Genomic DNA, 18,538 nt, shown 5'->3' with positions numbered 1-18,538 from the left:
TCACTCCCACCACGTGGCTGCCAGAGACTTTAAGGCACAAACTGATTTCAGAGATGTTAAAATATTAAGGGAAAGGTGGGAAATGTTCTGTTTAGAAAATCTTTGGAAGCTGGTGGCTGTGAAAGGTTTTGAAAATACATTATGCATAGACTTTAATCTGTAGCCAATTGAGAAGCACAAAATGCTTTTGAATCAGATGGGTGTTTTGGGTGATTCATTCTGGCAGCAGGATATGGAGGGATGGGAGAGTGGGAACTCCCTGAGCTGTGGGCTGCTGAGAGAAGAAGAGGTTGGCAACCAGGGGAACAGCTGAGACAATGGGAAGAAGAGACGAGACTTTCATGGGGAGGTCATTCTCAAAAGTTCATAATATTTCCCTGTGTTATTTATACATAAAATCAAATCTCCTAAATTAAATTTTGTTTTTCAGTAACTGTATGTCTGGGCCCTAAAAAAAGAATGAGAAAATTTATAAAAGAAATCTGGGAAACTTCAGTTATGCAGACTGACAACAAATTATTTCCATCTTTTAAGCCTTTCGTATGTTGCTGGGCCCTAAACTAGGTATGGAATAGGCAAAGATGGGTATGACTTAATCCCCAGCCCTAGGGAATCCACAATCCTGCAGGGAATATAGAGAAAACAAGAGTCAGAGTACATGATGCTGGGGAGGAAGAGTGGGTACAGAGGAGAGAGAGGGCGTCTGATGGGTGGGGGCATGAAGGAAATAGCAGGACTGCTTTTTGATCAAGATGGATAAAAGCAGAATTGGAAGCAGGATGGGGTGGGTTTTCCTGCCCAGAATTCACATCATTTTCAATGGGTAGCTTTGTTCCTCAATTCCTTCAAGGCCAGGAGTGCATACTGGTTCTGAGAACCATGAGGCCCCATGGAGACAAGCATGACCAGCACAGGATTTGTTCATCTTGTCTCCTTGTAAGGACTCAGGATGTGTCAGGAACTTCATGTGGCCCTGACGGTGGTTCTTCCCTTCTCCTAAGTATGAACCAGGTGGTGCTTGTGGTAAAGAACCTACCTGCCAATGCAGGAGACATACCCTGAGTCAGAAAGATCCCCTGGAGAAGGAAATGGCAACCCACTCCTGTATTCTTGCCTGGAGAATCCCATGGACAGAGGAGCCTGGCGGGCCAGGTAGTGTCACAAAGAGCCACACACGACTGAAGCAACTTAGCACCCAAGTCTCAACCAAGCTGGGGACAGAGCACCTTCCCTCACCAGCACACCCAGTGCTCCAGGAACCTGCATTCCCTACGGAGGACGAACATTCAGGCTGCTCTTTTTTCAGGCCAGTATGTAGCTGCCTTGCAGAAGATTTGCCTCTTGTGATTTTCACTCTGACTTAGTGAGAATGTAGATAGAATTTTCTGCTAGATCAATATGAGTGACTTGGATCTAGAAAAATTTCCAGGGAGGGAACGTGGAGATGAATGCAACTCTGCTGTCTTGATTCATTATGCTAGCGATTGGTGTGTTCTCTGCAGGATTTGTCTTCCTGAAGGAAATCCCAGGCTGGACATAAAGATGCTGCTTGAGGCTAATGTCCTGTCAATTATTGAGAATAATTCTTCGAATTTATTTTTCTAATGCCAAAATAGAGAGCATGAACACTGAGAATAAAATCTGCCTAAATTCAGCACCCTGCTGATGCCTGGGAATTAAATCTGGTGGAATTGTTATCCATATGTTTATGATGTTTTAGATTTAATCTTCTATATTTAATGTTAAAGAGATTTTCTAGCTAGGATGAGCCCAACTGTGTTAATAAACAAATGGAAAAACGCAAAATAGCTTATGCAGATGATGGGAAAAGTCTATTTCTTACTCTCACAGAGTTCAAAATGTGTGTTTATAATTGACAAGCAGCAGTCAGCAACCCAGGCTTGCTCCTGCTGCTTCAAAATTCACCATGCTCACTTGTAAGAATCTAGCGTGCAGAGAAAGTCATCAAGGATGATGATGTTCAGTCACTGAGTCATGTCCAATTTTTTTTGACCCCATGGACTGCAGCATGCCAGGTTTCTCTGTCTTTACTATCTCAAAGAATTTGCTCAAACTCATGTCCATCAAGGATGATGTGTGGGTGTTTTCTAGGGGACAGGCTTAAAGGTAGCCCGTATCACTTTTGATCACATTTTGTAGGCTAGAACTCAGTCATCTGCATACACTTTACAGCAAGAGAGTTTGAGAGATGCAGATTAGTTGTGTGTTTAAGAAGAAGAGGAAATAGATTATAGGTTGGTAAAGAGTTAACCAGTCTCTGCTATTGTCTATCTTCTGGTCACCAAACACAGTATCTGTCCTACTTTTCTTCCCACACAGACAATACACTCAACTGCCTTATTAAGGGAGAAAACTAAAGTTCCACACAGTCCTCGCATCCAGTTTTGATCTCTGTCATGTACAGTACTTTTCATTAGTTCCCAGTGAAAACATGCTAAGTCACTTCAGTCATGTCTGACTCTTTGTGACCCCATCGACTGTAGCCCACCAGGCTTCCCTGTGCATGGAATTTTCCAGGCAAGAATACTGGATTGGGTTGCCATGTCCTTCTCCAGGGGATCTTCCCAACCCAGGGATCAAACTTGTATCTCATGTCTCCTGCATTGGTAGGCGGGTTCTTTATCATTAGCACCACCAGTGGAAGTAAAGTGAAGTGAAAGTCGCTCAGTCATGTCCAACTCTTTGGGACCCCATGGACTATATAGTCCATGGAATTCTCCAGGCCACATTACTGGAGTGGGTAGCCTTTCCCTTCTCCAGGGGATCTTCCCAACCCAGGGATTGAACCCAGGTCTCCCACATTGCAGGAGGATTCTTTACCAGCTGAGCCACAAGGGAAATTGGTGGAAGTAACCTATAAATAAACCATTTGAGTCTAATGAACTCCGTGGGTAACAGGAGAACATAGAAAGGAAAGTAGCAAAGCTCTCATTCAGGAAAAGAAAACACTCTTTCTGGTCCACAGAAAGGACAGAACCCTGCTTGGCAGGCACTGTGAAGGCCATCTCATTTGGAGGCTTCTCCATCAAGCCCTGATTCTGCTGAATGGGAGGACACCATGGTACCTGGTCCCATCTACAGGGAGACTCTTTCTTACATTTTTCCTCTCTCAGTTTTGAAGTGGACACTGGATAGTTTGCCTTCCCTGGAGCATGTAGGACTTTTCCTAGCCCATTTTCTTTCCCATGAACTCTTTTAAACCTTAAACTGTCAAAGATGTTTTCATGCCTAGGGCCATGGTTTCTTGGAGACAAAAGTCCCTCAAAAATTGTGTAAGCTTCTCTTCTATTTTAATAAATCTAATGTACCAGCAACAACGTCCAAATCTTTCCCTACCCAATTTTTAATCAGCTTTGTTTCTTTATCTCTCCCTTCTGCCTCCCCCTTCTCCACCCCTCTTTCAATGAAGTTAGTGGTAGCCTTATCGATGCTATCTAAATACTGACGTATCTAAATACAATATGCTTTGGGGGGAAGGTAATTCTATTTACCTGATATTTGGGGTCACTCTATGCTGTCACCTCTGAACTCTTATATTACTGGACAGCTAGATTTCAACATCACCACTTTTGAAAAATAATTTCACACCTCTTTGAGTGCCTTTCAACTGAGAGCACTGATTGTGTTAGTTAAGCGCTTGTTTAGCTGAAGAGGGAGAAACTGGTCTCATTGACTTCCTGTGTATTGAGAGGTGAACCTCTGTCTTACCATGACTCAGTCCCTTAATCAGCCCAAGAGCCGTATATATCCTTTCCATTTTAAAAACAAAGCCACTATCTAATTATTCTCCTAACAGAAAAAAATATAGTCACCAGTTCCCTGAAAGGAGACATCTCAAGTTACACTGAGTGTTGAATCCTGTTCAAAGCCTGTGTTCTCTAGGTTATACTCACTTTTCTATTTTCTTTCCCAGTCAGTTTGATATTCTACAACTATAAACCAAAATTAACCACCAAGAACCTGTAATGTGAAAAAGAAATAAAACAAAACGGAATTTATGGAAAATATATAAATATGTATGCTTGGGAGAATAAAGAAGGGCTTTCCAGTAGATGACATGTTTTAAAGTAAAGAGTTATACAGGCTGTAGGTTGCTGAAATTAGTCTTCTCTTGCTTTTCTACCAGATTTATTCTTCCTTTGCTTCGGTACATTTGCTTGTTGGTGCTCTTAACCCAGGGGAACTGACCCAAACCTTCATTCCTGAGAGATCTGAATGCCTGGTAGTCCTTCCTGTAATACGAGGACACACTCTGGGTTTCATATTCCATATTCCTCTTCAGCTATATAGTATGCAAAAGCATCTCTGTGTCTCCTAGATAATTATGATCATTATGGCAATTATTAGTTAGAGTCAACACAGTGACCCCCTTTTATGTTTATGTTTGGTTGCTTAGTGACATGAAAAACTCCAAATGGCCATGATCTAATTTGATGGAATCAATGTTGAGTCTCCTGAGAAAAGCATTACTCTTTCATATTTTTATGTATGTAACTGACCAATGTAATCATGGACTTGTGAGTTGGTGGCATGGTAAAGTTTCCCATAAATACACCGTGCTGCACATCTGCAGAGAAGTAACCCTGTAGCAAAACATATTACTGTCTTGTCTGGTAAAACCATTCTGTTTCTGGTTATTTATCTTTAGTTGTTGTTGTTCAGTTGCTAAGTTGTGGCAGACTCTTTGCGACGCCATGAACTACAGCATGTTGCAATTGCCTGTCCTTCCCTATCTCCTGGAGTTTGCTCAAATTCATGTTCATTGGATTGGTGATGCTAACTCATCATCTCATCCTCTGCCACCTCTTTCTCCTTTTGCCTTCAATCTTTCTCAGCATCAGGGTCTTTTCCAGTGAGTCGGTTCTTTGCATCGGTGGCCAAAGTATTGGAGTTTCAGCTTTAGCATCAATCTTTCCAATTAATACTCAGGGTTGATTTCCTTTAGGATTGACTGGCTCAATCTCCTTGCTGTCCAAGGGACTCTCAAAAGTCCTCTCCAGCACCAGGTATCGGAGCTATAGCCCTTGTGTTGATTCTCAGCTGTAACTGAGCCATTTTACACAGTCGATCTCATAATCACCTTTTCCTTTCACAGACCAACATTACTGCTATATGTTTAATTTTAGACAATTGGAGTATGAGGCGGAATTACCATCCCTGCAAGCTTTGAGCCTGAAAGTGGAACCAAATTCTAAATCACAGTGATGGAGTATTGTTTTCAGTCTATTCCTTTGACAGGATGGATGAATTCCTAGGGTGCTAGTTTGCCCTTCCGACCACGATAGCTTCAATAATAGATGTGGCAATCAATGCAGGAATTCCCTTTGTTGCTGAAGGTTTTATTTCCACCTTGCTTTACAGAACAGGGAATATACCACAAATGAGAACTGCATCTCACCTTGTCTACCAGGAGATGGTCTAGAGTCAAAACTACTTATTTCATTTTACTAACCTTCCCCAAATTTCAATGAGAAAGGGCTAGAAGGTATAGTTATAGGGTTTTTTTTTTTCCTGTTTTTTTTTTTTTTTTTTAATGACTGTGATTGTAGTATTCTTCCTCAGAGGTAAACAATCGGTTCTATTTAAGGAGCTCTCCAGGTCTGGGAATGGATGAGTGGCCCTTGTGTAGATTACAGTCAACTTCAACTTGATTTTAATAATTGACTCTCTTCTTCCTTAGATAAGCACCTTCAGAAGAGATTTTGATAAATATTTTTTGTTCTTGCCTATAATACCAGTCGTTACCAGTCATTATTCTTGCCATAATACCATTTATAACATTTTAGTAGTTTATTATGGACATTTTCAAATACAGAGAAACAAAGAATTTTACAGTGAACACATGTATACCTACTATCCAGCTTCTACATTTATCACATGTGTTTTATAACATTTATTTCTTATCTTTCTATCTTTCTTTAATCTATTTTTCTTGTATGCATTTCAAAGTATGTTGTATATTTGATACACTTCTGCCTAAATTGTTCAGCATGCACATGAGTTTTGCAAAACACATGCAAATGTTTAACTGAACTCACGATTGAGATATAGAACTTAAGTCCTTCATATATAAATTTTCTCTTTTTGAGTTTAATTTTGTAATGATCTCCGGGAGAATGGTGAGTTACTACTTTCCTTATAACCTTGGGATAGTGAAAAGTGGGTATGGACCGGAGTGTGAGGAGAATTGATTTCCTCTCATTTAGTAACTTACTCAGGCAAAGGAAACTTCATCAATAAAGCAGAGGGGCTGGTTCAACAGCAAAGGAGGGTCAAATTTTATGTAAAGTGAGATTCTTATAGACGGCATATCATTTGACCTGCCATTTTATTCAACATTTCTGGTTTTTCTTTTTCCTGTCTTACTGTGAGATGCTAAAACCTTTCCTTGGAATTCTATTTTATCTTTACTGCATTTTAGTACAGCTCTGTGTATAAAATTTTAAGTGACTTTTCTAGGTACTATGTTATACATACATAATTTATCAACAGCCTACTAATGTTAACATTTTGCCAGCACATGTAAACTGTAGAAGCCTTATCTCACTTTAAGTTCCTTTACCCTTTCCCATTTATAATACAATGTCTTACATATTTACCCTGCATACATCAACAATCACATCAAATAATGCTACAATTTTTTGCCTCAAACATCACAAATAATTTAGAAAACTGGAGGAGAAATGTGTTCAGTACTTAATCGTATGTACTCTTTCCATTTTTCTTTATTCTTTGCTTATATATCTAGTTTCTTGTTTTACCATTTCCTTTCTGTCTCAAGAACTTCCTTTAGACTTTTCTTTTTAAGATAAGCCTGCAGGTGACAAATTCTCTTACTTTTCCTTCATCTGAGAATGTTTTTATTTCACTTTCATGAGAAATTCTCATTCATGAAGAATATTTTCCCTGAATATAGAATCTGGGGTTGATAGCTCTTTCCTTTTAGCACTTACAAGTCATAGTGTGATTTCTTCCTGGTTATTTCTGATAGAACTCTGCTGTGATTTGAATTGTTTTTTCCCCCTGTAGATAAGGAGAAACTTCTTTCTCACTGCTTTCAATATTTTTGTCTTTAGTCTTTATTTCTTTGGCTGCATCGGGTCTTAGTTGTGACTCATGGGCTCTTTGCTGTGTCATGTGGGGACTTTCACTGTGGGGCACAGATTCTCCAGTTATGTCACAAAGGCTTAGTTGCCCTGTGGCATGTGGGAACTTGGTTCTCCAACTAGGGATCAAACCGGGCATATTCTGCATTGCAAGGTGGATTCTTAACCACTGGACAACCAGGGAAGTCCCATCTTTAGTGTTCAGAAGTTTGATTATAGTAAGTCTTGGTGTACATTTCTTCTAATTCATCTTCACTGGGTTTCACTGATTTTCTTGGATCTAGGTTTATGTAGTTTGCCAAAGTGGGGAAATTTTACTCATTTCTTTGAATAGTTTTCCTTTTCTTCTGAGACTCTGATAACACAAATATTAGATTTTTGTTATACCCAAAGACTCTATTTTATCTCAGTCTACTTCTTATTCGGAATTCAGTCTGAGTAATTTCTGTTATTCTATCTTCCAATTTACTGATGCTTTCTTCTGTCCTTTTTATTCCACTGTTGAGCTCATCCATTGAGTTTTTCATTTTGGCTTCATGTTATTCAGTTCTAAACCTTCCATTTGGTTCTTCTTTATAGCTTCCATTTATCTGCTGAGATTTTCTTCTTTTTCATTTATTTCATTTATTCACAAAAGCAATTTTATAATGGCTTCTTGAAAATCTTTGTGAGATAATGTTAACATCCATGTGGTCTTGGTGTTATCATCTGTTGGCTGTCTTAACTTATTCCAGTTGAGATTTTTCTTAGTGGGGCAAGCAGTGTTTGATTGTATCTTGGGCATACTGGGTATTATGCTATAAAACTCTGGATTTCTCTTTTGAAACTCTAGATTTTATTTAACTTACTAAATTTTCTGTTTCAGCAATGCCTCCTCTGACACCAGATGAGTGAAGGAAGGGAGTTTCCCTTTTGTTGCTACCTTACCTGATTTTCATTTGACTATGATTTAAATAACACATTTTTACTGTATTAGGCCACTAAGATTTTAAGATTGTAAGAGTAGCTCATATTAATTAGCCTAATACTTTAGGAAAATACATGTTTGTGTATCTGAGCTATACAGATCACTGACTCATTTCTCCATTTTCTAAAAATTAATGAGTACAATACAATGTGTGGTAGGAGATGTGGGGATGTGGGTAGGGGAGTGAGGGGATAGCAGTTTCTTTCTGTGCTTCTTCAGGGCTATTTAATAAAATATGTTTTCATACTGGGCCATAAAACTCCATGTGATTATTTCCCAACACCTCTCTACTCCCCCAAGAGACAGCAGTCTCCAGTTGTACCCTCATGAGCATCTTGCTTTTCGCAGTACTTTTCTGCTATTAGGCCAGAGCAGCAGCCCTTGCAGTCTAAAGAGAAAATGCTATACCCTACGCTGAGGAATGTTTTCACTTCCCTGCAGGGTTCAACCTGCTGTTTGTAAGCAACTCTGAAATCTGTGTGTGACAGGTGCAGGTTACCAAGGGGGCACGTCAGGAAGCACAATCACACTGCTGTGGTCGAGTGGGACCCATGAAGACTGTTCAGTGACACAGTCTGCTTCTCTCTCCCACCAAGATCCTGGTTTCAGGAGAAGAGAAAAGAGTCTTCTCTCCAAACTAGATTTTCCCTCTTATCCCTGGTTAAGGAGAAAGAGTAAGGTGACTGCCCGCCCACTCTACTGAGGCTGGGGTCTGGAGTGGGCATCAGAAGTCCTGGAAAGACCTACTTTCCAGATGGTGCAGTGTTAGTTAAATTAGAAATCTCTCCAAACCTCAGTTTACTTGTATGGAAAATGTTGGTGATAGCTTCCACAGAAAACATGGTGAAATGCAAAATGAGCATGGCTCATTGCTCATTGAGCCATTGGCTCAGATGGTAAATAATCTGCCTGCAATGCGGGAGATCTAGGTTCAGTCTCTGGGTTGGGAAGATTCACTGGAGAAGGGAATGGCTACCACTCCAGTATTTCTTGCCTGGAGAATTCCACGGAGAGAGGAGCCTGGTAGACTACAGTCCATGGGATCACAAAGAGTCAGACACAACTGAACAACTAACACTTTTCACGAGCATAAATATAAAATATTTCAGTAAGCTTCCAGGATACCTTTTTTCTCTCTCTCTGCCCTGTTTTTCCATGCTCCTGAGTGGCTTGGTCTCCATGCATCTTTTCCAGACCCATTGAGCAGCTGTGTTTTATACACAAGGGTGGTGCTTTGGCTGGGCCAGCCATCCACGCCCGTGGACTCCCGTCACCTTTCTTTGCTCATGTCAAGAATGGTTTGGTTTCAGTGTACGCTACTTTAAAACATCCCCATCAAAGTCGGGACAGTGAGAACACACTATCTTTTCCAGAAGATTTTATTTTTTGTACACTTGTTTCCATTCATCCGTAGATCTCTGATGTGGTTTTAAAATCTTTGTTAAGGTTTAGTGAAGTCTCACCCCAATTCAGTCTTGGCCATTTTACAAGTAGAAAAGTGTAAAAGTTAACATAGCCAGCAGACATGAAATACAATGTATGGATAAGCTGTCTGAGATATGGTTACCGGGGGAGTAATCTGTTTGAATTTTCTGACTTGACTTAAAAGCCTAACCACCTTGATGTTTGTTTAAACTTGAATTCAATCCATTAAGGGGTAATGTTCCCATTGTCTCATTTATATATTAACAGAGCTTTGTACGTTGGAGAATATATTTTCTTACAGTCGGAGGCTTTCAGATCTCTGCTTTATTTCACAGCTGTCTACACTTGAGGCCATGTTTTTGGACACTGACTTTTAATTTTCCTGCCTCCAGCCTCTTTGGATCCAATTCAAGTTCTCCTCCAAAGCTACATGGTAACTCACTCAGGGAGCATGGTGCCTGTTTTCAAGGAAGAACACTGACTTTAGAAAACCGTAGAATAGCAATATAGAAATCTCATGTTCCAACTCTGCTCTGACTCATTAATTCCCTCTGTGTGATTCCTCGATGATCTGAATCATCTACCTGCCTTCAGACAGGCTTTGATTTCTTGGATTGAGTTCGTTTCCTTGTATGTTTCTTCTGCTGTCTAGAAAGTTTTCCTCAATCCTTGGACTTTGACACAGAGCAAAATTATGTTCAACTCCTGCTGCTTTTTTTTCTTTTTTCTCACTCAGGTCTCCTGAGCTAAATGGATCCTGCACAATTTACCTCATGCCTTATTGCAGCTGTTACCACTTTGCTCCAAAAATGTTTTCCTCATATTCGATTACTTTGTCACTCAGGTTTAATGTTATGTTGACATATTATTCACTCCTGTATCTCGTTAACTTTAACATTTGATGTGCTGCACAAATAGCAAACATATTTGATGTTTGGAAACTGCAGTCCTGAGTGGGAAAAATGGTTGATTTGTAAATCTGTCACTCTAATTGAACACTTTGCAAATCCATTTTACCATCATTTCATTTCTTTTGATTCTGTTTAGGAAGCAAAGAATAGTAACTTTCAGGGGACTACTAAAATTCTTTTATACAACAATAGATATTACAGAAAGAAAAAAAGTCCATTTATCTCTGTTTCCTTCCTAGACTTTCTTGTTTTCAAAGGCTTTGTTAGGATGCTGGTAGTATATGCCATGAAATTTGTGAGGATTTATTTTTAAATTTCTTTAAGCAAGGAGGCTTCAATCTCTCCCCTTTAAGAAAAATTCTATATTCCATTAAGCTTTGACTAAAGAAATCTTTGTCTTATACTACCCTTAACTTTAATTTTTCTAATTTTATCCTGTCGTTTCTGGTTAGAAACTGGAGGAATTTTTGCCTTGTTCTTTGTTCATAGAATTTTAGAGCTGGTGGGAAACTTATTGGAGGGAATGTCTCATCTATCTTCTCAATTTTTCAGATATCAAAGGTCAGTGTGGCTGAGTGTCACAAAACTGGTCTTAGCAGGACTGAAACCAAAGTTCAAGTTATCAGATTCTCAGCCCAGGTCTTTCAACATCTATGATGTTCAAGGACACTGAGTATTTTCACTTGTTATTGTTCAAGTTCTATGGATTTTCTTCTTAGAATGTGTCACATGTATTGCTTCAAGTCCCTCAATTTGATAATTTAATTTCACTGATTTAAATTAAATTTGGCTTAACTTCCTTTTTCAGGGATGAGATAAGACAGAGGATGAGATGGTTGGATGGCATCACTGACTCAATGGACATGAGTTTGAATAAACTCTGGGAGATAGTGAAGGACAGGGAAGCCTGGTGTGCTGCAGTCCATGGGGTCACAAAGAGTCAGACACAACTTAGGGACTAAACAACAATTTCCCTTTCCAGGGATAGGACATTTGGATAGCTAAAGACTGAGAAGGATATTCATTGATTCTTTCACTGCTTGAGGCCAGGAATGGCATTACATTCATTTGATAGTTCTAAGCTGAGTGCCATTCTTCATACATAGACAGTTCTTCATAAATACTTGATGAATAAATGAATGAATGAAGAAAACATCTCTTATCTTACAGCTCTTTGTAAACTATGAAGCATGTAAAAAAAGGAAAAAGATTCACTGCCATCAGTGAAAGTGTAATCTTGTACAGGTGGAAAGCAACAAGGTTAGAACTACATTTAATTGCTAGAATGAGAGAGAGAGTGCTATAAAAGTTTCAGAAATCAAAAACTAACATAGGTAGAATCTATAAAATGGTAAAAGTGTGGATAGAGTAAACATCAATATATGCTGTGGAAAATTAGGATGTGTCTCCAGTTTGAAGAGTATATCCTCTTAAAAAATAAAGAAAGGAGAAATAAGGGAGAAAATTCCTTTGAACAGAGAAATAGAGAAAAATACCTCTCCTAGGTGAGAGAAAGAGAGGAAGCAGAAATTGTGTGACTAATTCAAGGAAATTCATGAATGACATATCCATAGCTTTTAATTCATAGTTTAAAAATATGCCATTTTATTATTTAGGTTTTAAGAGCATCTCATGAATGCACTCTAGGGCCTTTGTTTCATTGTTGAGAGCTTCTTCTACTAAATAAGACAAATAACTTTTCCAATTAGCTCATTTATTATAAGCTAAATTCTCATTAATTCTTTGCAGTAGATTGGGAAGGGGCAAATATATTTCTTGGCTATTGATTTAAAACATAGTATTAGTACTTAATTTGGTAAGTAGTTTAGATTTTTTAAGTCACAGATGATATATCTCTTCATAAAAGACAGAATATCAAATGACTTCAGTACTGAAGTTGGCCACTCTTGGGGTTTGGGGCTGTGGGTGATTTCTAAGGAAGGTAACAACAGTCCGTCTCTCTGGGCTTTGATTTCATTATCTTCATGTGAAACATTAAAATTCTATCCCAATTCTGCTTCTCCTATGGAATGGAGGAAAGGCACTGGATTGAAAAGCAGAAAACCTGGGATTTGATTCTGCCTGTATACTTGGAGCAACAAAATTAAACTTCCTAAGGCCTCGGTTTCCTCATCTACTAAATTAGAGCTATATAATCAGGTCACTTTCTCTTAAGATTTATGCACTACTTAAGGCTCTTTGATTGCAAGCATCAAAGGAATTCCCTGAAAGATAGAATCAGAATTTACTAAGAAGTTATCTATGTAACCAACATAACCAGGCTTCAGAAAGAAGACCTAGGAAAAGCCAGGAGGAGGAGGATGGAAGCACCCACCCACTCAGGATGACTTGCCTAGGGAAGCATTCAACTATCATGTCACATCATTTTAGGCTCAAGTTCCCAGGACTAAGCATTTGATAGTCCAACACTCATTCTTGGGCAAGGGGTGGGCCTCTAACTCTGCTTAGGCCTAACCAATGCTCACTTAAAATGACTAAAATGTACAAAGGTAATGAGATATGTTCCCAGGGAAGTTGAGGCTGTAACTTTTAAGGACCAGGTCCAAGATCTTGTCTCCGAGTGACTCTAACATTTTTTTTCTTCCCAAGTATATACATATTTTTGATATAAATAGTAATCAGATTTTGCTTCAGAGAATGTTCTTCCTACATCAAATGCGGGTTTTGGAGATGTTTCAGTAATCCATTACTGCAATAAAGCTACCCTTAAACATAGTGGCAGGCTGCAAACAAAAACAATGACATTGGCCATGATACTTTGGCTTGAGATTTTGGGCAGGGCTGTTCGGTGATGACTTATCTCAGTGTGGTGCCAGCCAAGAAGGTTCGATGGGGCTGGGGCATCCACACTGGCCTTACTCCCATGCTGGGAAGCTGCTGTTGGCTGTCAGCTGGGGAGCCCAAAACTACACCTATGCTTAGCTTCTTCCCCTGCCTAGCCTGTGTCCCCACTTCCTTCCACAAATCCCATCTCAGGCCCTGATTCCAGGGAAGTTGGTCTAAATCTCTGGACCTCCATGTCTTTACAGGCACATGAGAGGGGCAGGGTTAAATTGTGTGTCAAGGCCTCCAGGCTGTACTTGGGCAAGTTACTCTCTTCTGCTCCCCTCTCTCCTCCTCCGAGTCAAAGGGGAAAGTGAAAGTGAAGTCGCTCAGTTGTGTCCAACTCTTTGCAACCTCAAGGACTGTAGCCTACCAGGCTCCTCAGTACATGGAATTTTCCAGGCAAGAGTACTGGAGTGGGTTGCCATTTCCTTCTCCAGGGGATCTTTCCATCCAAGGATCGAACCTGGGTCTCCCGCATTGCAGACAGATGCTTTATCGTCTGAGCCACCAGGGAAATGTTTCCCCTAAATCCTGAAATTCATAACATCAATGAGGAGACAGTCCACAGTCCTTCAAGTCACAGAGATCTAAATTGACTTATGACTGTGGGGCTTTGGATATGCTCCTTAATTTTCCTGAGCTCCATTTCTTCTTCAGAAAAATTAGGGTATTCATGTCTATCTCAGAGGATGGTTATGAGAGTTAACTGCCATAAAACATGTGAAGCACTAATAGAGTACCTGATACATAGAAAGTTTTTAATAAATATTCCTTTTCTTTTTCCCTTTAGCTCAAAGGCTCCATCCTCCTGGGATATTGCATTCCCCTTGAGACAGAATAGGTGAAAAATTCCAGTACAATGCATTTTAGCATGGCATAACTTGCTGATTAACACTGCTTAAATGATGTTCTTGGCGAGTACAGTGATTAAGTCTAAAGTGTCAACAGTTGATATTTGATCCTGACTCCTAACCCAGGGCTATGGTAAAGTTCTGAGACCCACGATTCACTAGCATGTAAAGGAATGTGTTTGCATGTGTGCTAAGCCACTTTAGTCATTTATGTCTCTTTGCAACCCTATGGACTGTAGCCCTCCAAGATCCTTTGTCCATGGGATTCTCCAGGCAAGAACGCTGGAGTGGTAAACCAGGGCTCAGTAACAACCTAGAAGGGTGGGATAGGGAGGGAGGTAGTAGGGATGTTCAAGTGGGAGGGGACATGGATAAATCTATGGCTGATTCATGTTGATGTTTGCTAGAAATCAACACAATGTGTGAAGTGAAATGTTTGTTGCTCAGTCATGTCTGACTCTTTGCGGCCCCATGGACTGTAGCCCGCCAGGCTCCTCTGTCCATGAAATTCTCCAGGCAAGAATACTGCAGTGGGTTCCATTCCCCAATTATCCTTCAATTGAAAATAAATAAATTTTAAAAAGAAAAAAAAAAAAGAATACCGGAGTGGGTTACCATGTCCTCCTCCAGGGAATCTTCCCAACCATGGGTCAAACCCATATCTCTTATGTCTCCTGCATTGGCAGGTGGGTTCTTTATCACTAGCGCCACCTGGGAAGCCCATGTAAAGGAATAAAAGCTATGTAATTTGAACTGTTTTTTGACAAGGTCCCAGAATTCAAAAAAGAAAACTAGATGAAATAACCTTTTTTTCGTATTCATTAAAGAAACACATGTCTACCAACCCCATTCCTGCCTCAATTTAGGCTGTACAAGATTAAAAGCAAAAGCTATTCAGACTCCAGGTTAGAACCTCACTGAATAATGTACCTGTTTGCTTCTGAGTCAATAAAACTCAATACTAACTTCAGAAATGAAACCAACAAATGTATTCGCTTATTTTACAACCAGGTTCTCAGCTTTTCTATCCACTAACTGATAAGCTTTCTCTGAATTCTTACATTTTTAATGTTTTGCCAATTAAAAGTGAGCATGACCCCTTTCTACCCACAGCGAGCAAGCCGAAGATACATTTAACTGAAGGTTCAGACTGCATGGCTCCATGGTTGAATTCATCCCACCCTAGTGCCGTTGTGAAGAATAGCCTTTGAGAGCCATTTTTTATTATATGTCTTTTGGAGATATCATTGTCTCACTCACATGGCTCGCCTGACAATTTGAGTTTCCTTCTTTCACCAGAGAGCCACAAACCCTGATTGTTCAATTAATTTTAGAGTAAGACTGCATGGGATTCGCAAGAGTGTTCTAGGATCATTTGTTAAGCACCATGCTTCACACACCAGGAAGCAACTCAAACCAGCTTTCAAAGCATTTACTTTAATTTATACTCGCTGCAGACTTGCTTAGGAAGTTAGATAGCATGCAGCAATGGAGACTGCATATAGACCTAATAAATAACTTAATAAACCACAAGAGAATTTACTGACTGGGTTAAGTTTTTATATATAATTTATATTCTTATATCCATAGTTTAAGAAACCTTCATGCTTCTTTAAAGGAGCTCTACTTTAAAGACAAAGCACAGAAAAATAAATAAAAGGAACACTATATGTGTTTAACCTCACTAATATTCAAGGAATATACTAGCTAAAATAGCTTCAGCATTCCCAGCCATTAACTTGGCAAATTTAAATCATAAGGGGAGAGTTTGACAAAAATGGGCGCCATCATGCACTTCTGACAAGAGTATGAATTAGGGAAATCTTTGTGGATGGCAGTTTGACATTCACATAAAAACCCTCAAAAAGAAAATGTTTGATCACTTCAAATAGTTTCATTTCAAATAATCATTCTAAAGAAATAATCAGAGACATGCTCAACAACCTCTTGGCAAAGATGTTATTGAAAGTGTCATCTTTAACAATAAAAAATGAAAAGAAATGACTAAACCAAGAAATTAGTTCAATAAATGGTGACACATCAATTCAATGAAGTACTGCACACCTATCAAAAGTAATTTTTCAGGAGAATAGACGAGAAAAATAATTATTACAAGAAAGACATGACATGAAGTCACAGTATGGAGGCCATTTCATTAAATCAGAGATATGTTTTATATATATATATATAAATATATATATATTTCTTTGTGGATATGTATATATGTTGAGGTTCCAAATGGTTCAGTGGTAAAGAATCTGCCTGCCAATGCACAAGACGCAAGCTACAGTGGTTTGATCCCAGGGTTGGGAACATCCCCTGGAGGAGGAAATGGAAACCCACTCCAGTATTCATACCTGAAAAATCCCATGGGTAAAGGAGCCTGGTGAGTTACAGTTCAAAGGGTTGAAAAGAATTGGACACAACTGAGCACACACACATACACACGTGTATATATGTATCCAAACGTATATATTTATACATGTACATGTACATGTGTGAGTATAGCACATTATCTCTTTCCTAGACCATCTTCACTAAACTGGTCCTGTTTCCACTCTGTCAGTCCAGGTAACTCTCCACAAAGCACTGAGAGTGACCTTTTTAACCAGATCATCTTACCTTGTTTAATCACTAAGTCATGTCTGATTCTTTGTGACCCCATGGATTGTAGCCCATTAGGCCCCTCTGTCCATGGGATTCTTCAGACAAGAATACTGGAGTGGGTTGCCTTGCCCTCCTCCAGGGGATCTCCCCAATCCAGGGATCAAATTCACCTCTCTTACGTCTTCTGCATTGACATGTGGATTCTTTACCATTAAGCCACCAGAGAAGCCCAGATCATACTGCCTTGCCTTGAATCTCTAACACCTCCTTTTTACATTTAGAATAAACCTAAATTTTTTACCAATACTTTCAAGGCCATATGTGGTATGACTCCTTTCCATCTTTATTGCTTCATCTAACTCACTAATTCTAACTTAAGGGTGAGGGTGTGGACCAAGCCTCCATATTTCAGAGTTAACCTTTCTTCAAAAACAAAAAAAACCAACAACAAAAAAGCACATAAACATTACATGTTCTGTTGGATCCTGGGGTGAGAGGGACCAGAAAACAGTGGGGCAGTAGGAGCCTGAGGATCTACCCTGCTGGGGAGGGACTAGTCCTCACTGAAGGAAGGCCAGAACACAACATGCTTTTTTTAAATTAATATCCTGGTGGAAAAAGCAGAGGAAATACAGCAGAGAGGGTGCAAGCTGCAAACAGTTGAAGCAAGAACTTTGATGGCTTCTCAAAGTTTTGAGTATAATTGCAAAAGAAAGAAATCCATCAATGGAAGCACCAATTTACCAAGCACTTACGAGGTATCACCTTTAAGTACTTATAATACATCACCTTGTATACATTTTTAAAAAATTTTCACATGGATAATCACTAATCCCATTTTAAAGATGAGGTTACTGAAGCTCTGCAAAGCTAAGTAACTCCGTCAGTCACTTAGCTAAATAGCAACAAGTTGGGATTTGAGCCCAACTTTATGAGCTTCTAAACCCCTGGTCTTATCCGATTGGTTACACTGACTCTGGGTGGAGATGGGAGTGGTAGAGGTATGGCAGTACTTCTTGAGGAGAGGTAGGGAAGGAGGTAAACTGATCCAAAACAGGCAGTGACTAGCCTGGAGCAGGACATACCTCTTTGCTGCTCTGCTAGTATGTGTGTGTATGTGCGTGTGTTGGTGGGGGAAAAGACAGAGTAAAAGAGCCCCTGTGGCTTCTCTGTTCGGACACTAATCAAGGAACACACCTGCTTCTTGAGGATATAGCCCAGGAGACTCAAGGACTGTGGCTACTGACAGGAAAGTTTGGGACTTAGCTGGATCCAGTCCAATGACAATGGCTGTCAGGCCATCAGCTACTTCAATAGGAAGAGGACCTCTGGCCATGAAGACAGGGGAATTTGGAGTGTCACCAGTATTGTGGAGGTACTAGCTCATAGCCATTGGTGGTGTGGAAAACTGAGGCAGAGAAAAGGCCACAGTTACAGGAAGCACTGAGGAGAAGAGATATGGGGGGAGAACACTGGTTCTTGCTGATAAGTTGGTAAGTTGAGCTCAAATACCTAGCCTTGTGTTTTCTTACCCTCCAACTGTGCCTCTTAATCCTTGATCAGAGATCCTCTTATACAGGGTCTACATAAATACCTATATTGAAAGTGGGTGAAGGCCCTTCACCTCCCCAGGGTTTACTTTGGAACACGAAATAAAATGTGGATTCCTCCTGCTCTTCAGCACCACTTTGCACTAACAGTTGTGTCTGAGAGAAAGAAAGCTCTTCTACATCCTAAAATTTTAATTAGAGGTTTAGGAAGTTGTTAAAGGAAAGCTAAAGTGGAGAACCATGAGACTACTCA

The sequence above is a fragment of the Cervus elaphus genome, chromosome 18, assembly GCF_910594005.1.
Source record: "Cervus elaphus chromosome 18, mCerEla1.1, whole genome shotgun sequence".
Classification (NCBI taxonomy): Eukaryota; Metazoa; Chordata; class Mammalia; order Artiodactyla; family Cervidae; genus Cervus; species Cervus elaphus.
Note: the sequence above shows the minus strand (reverse complement) of the source record.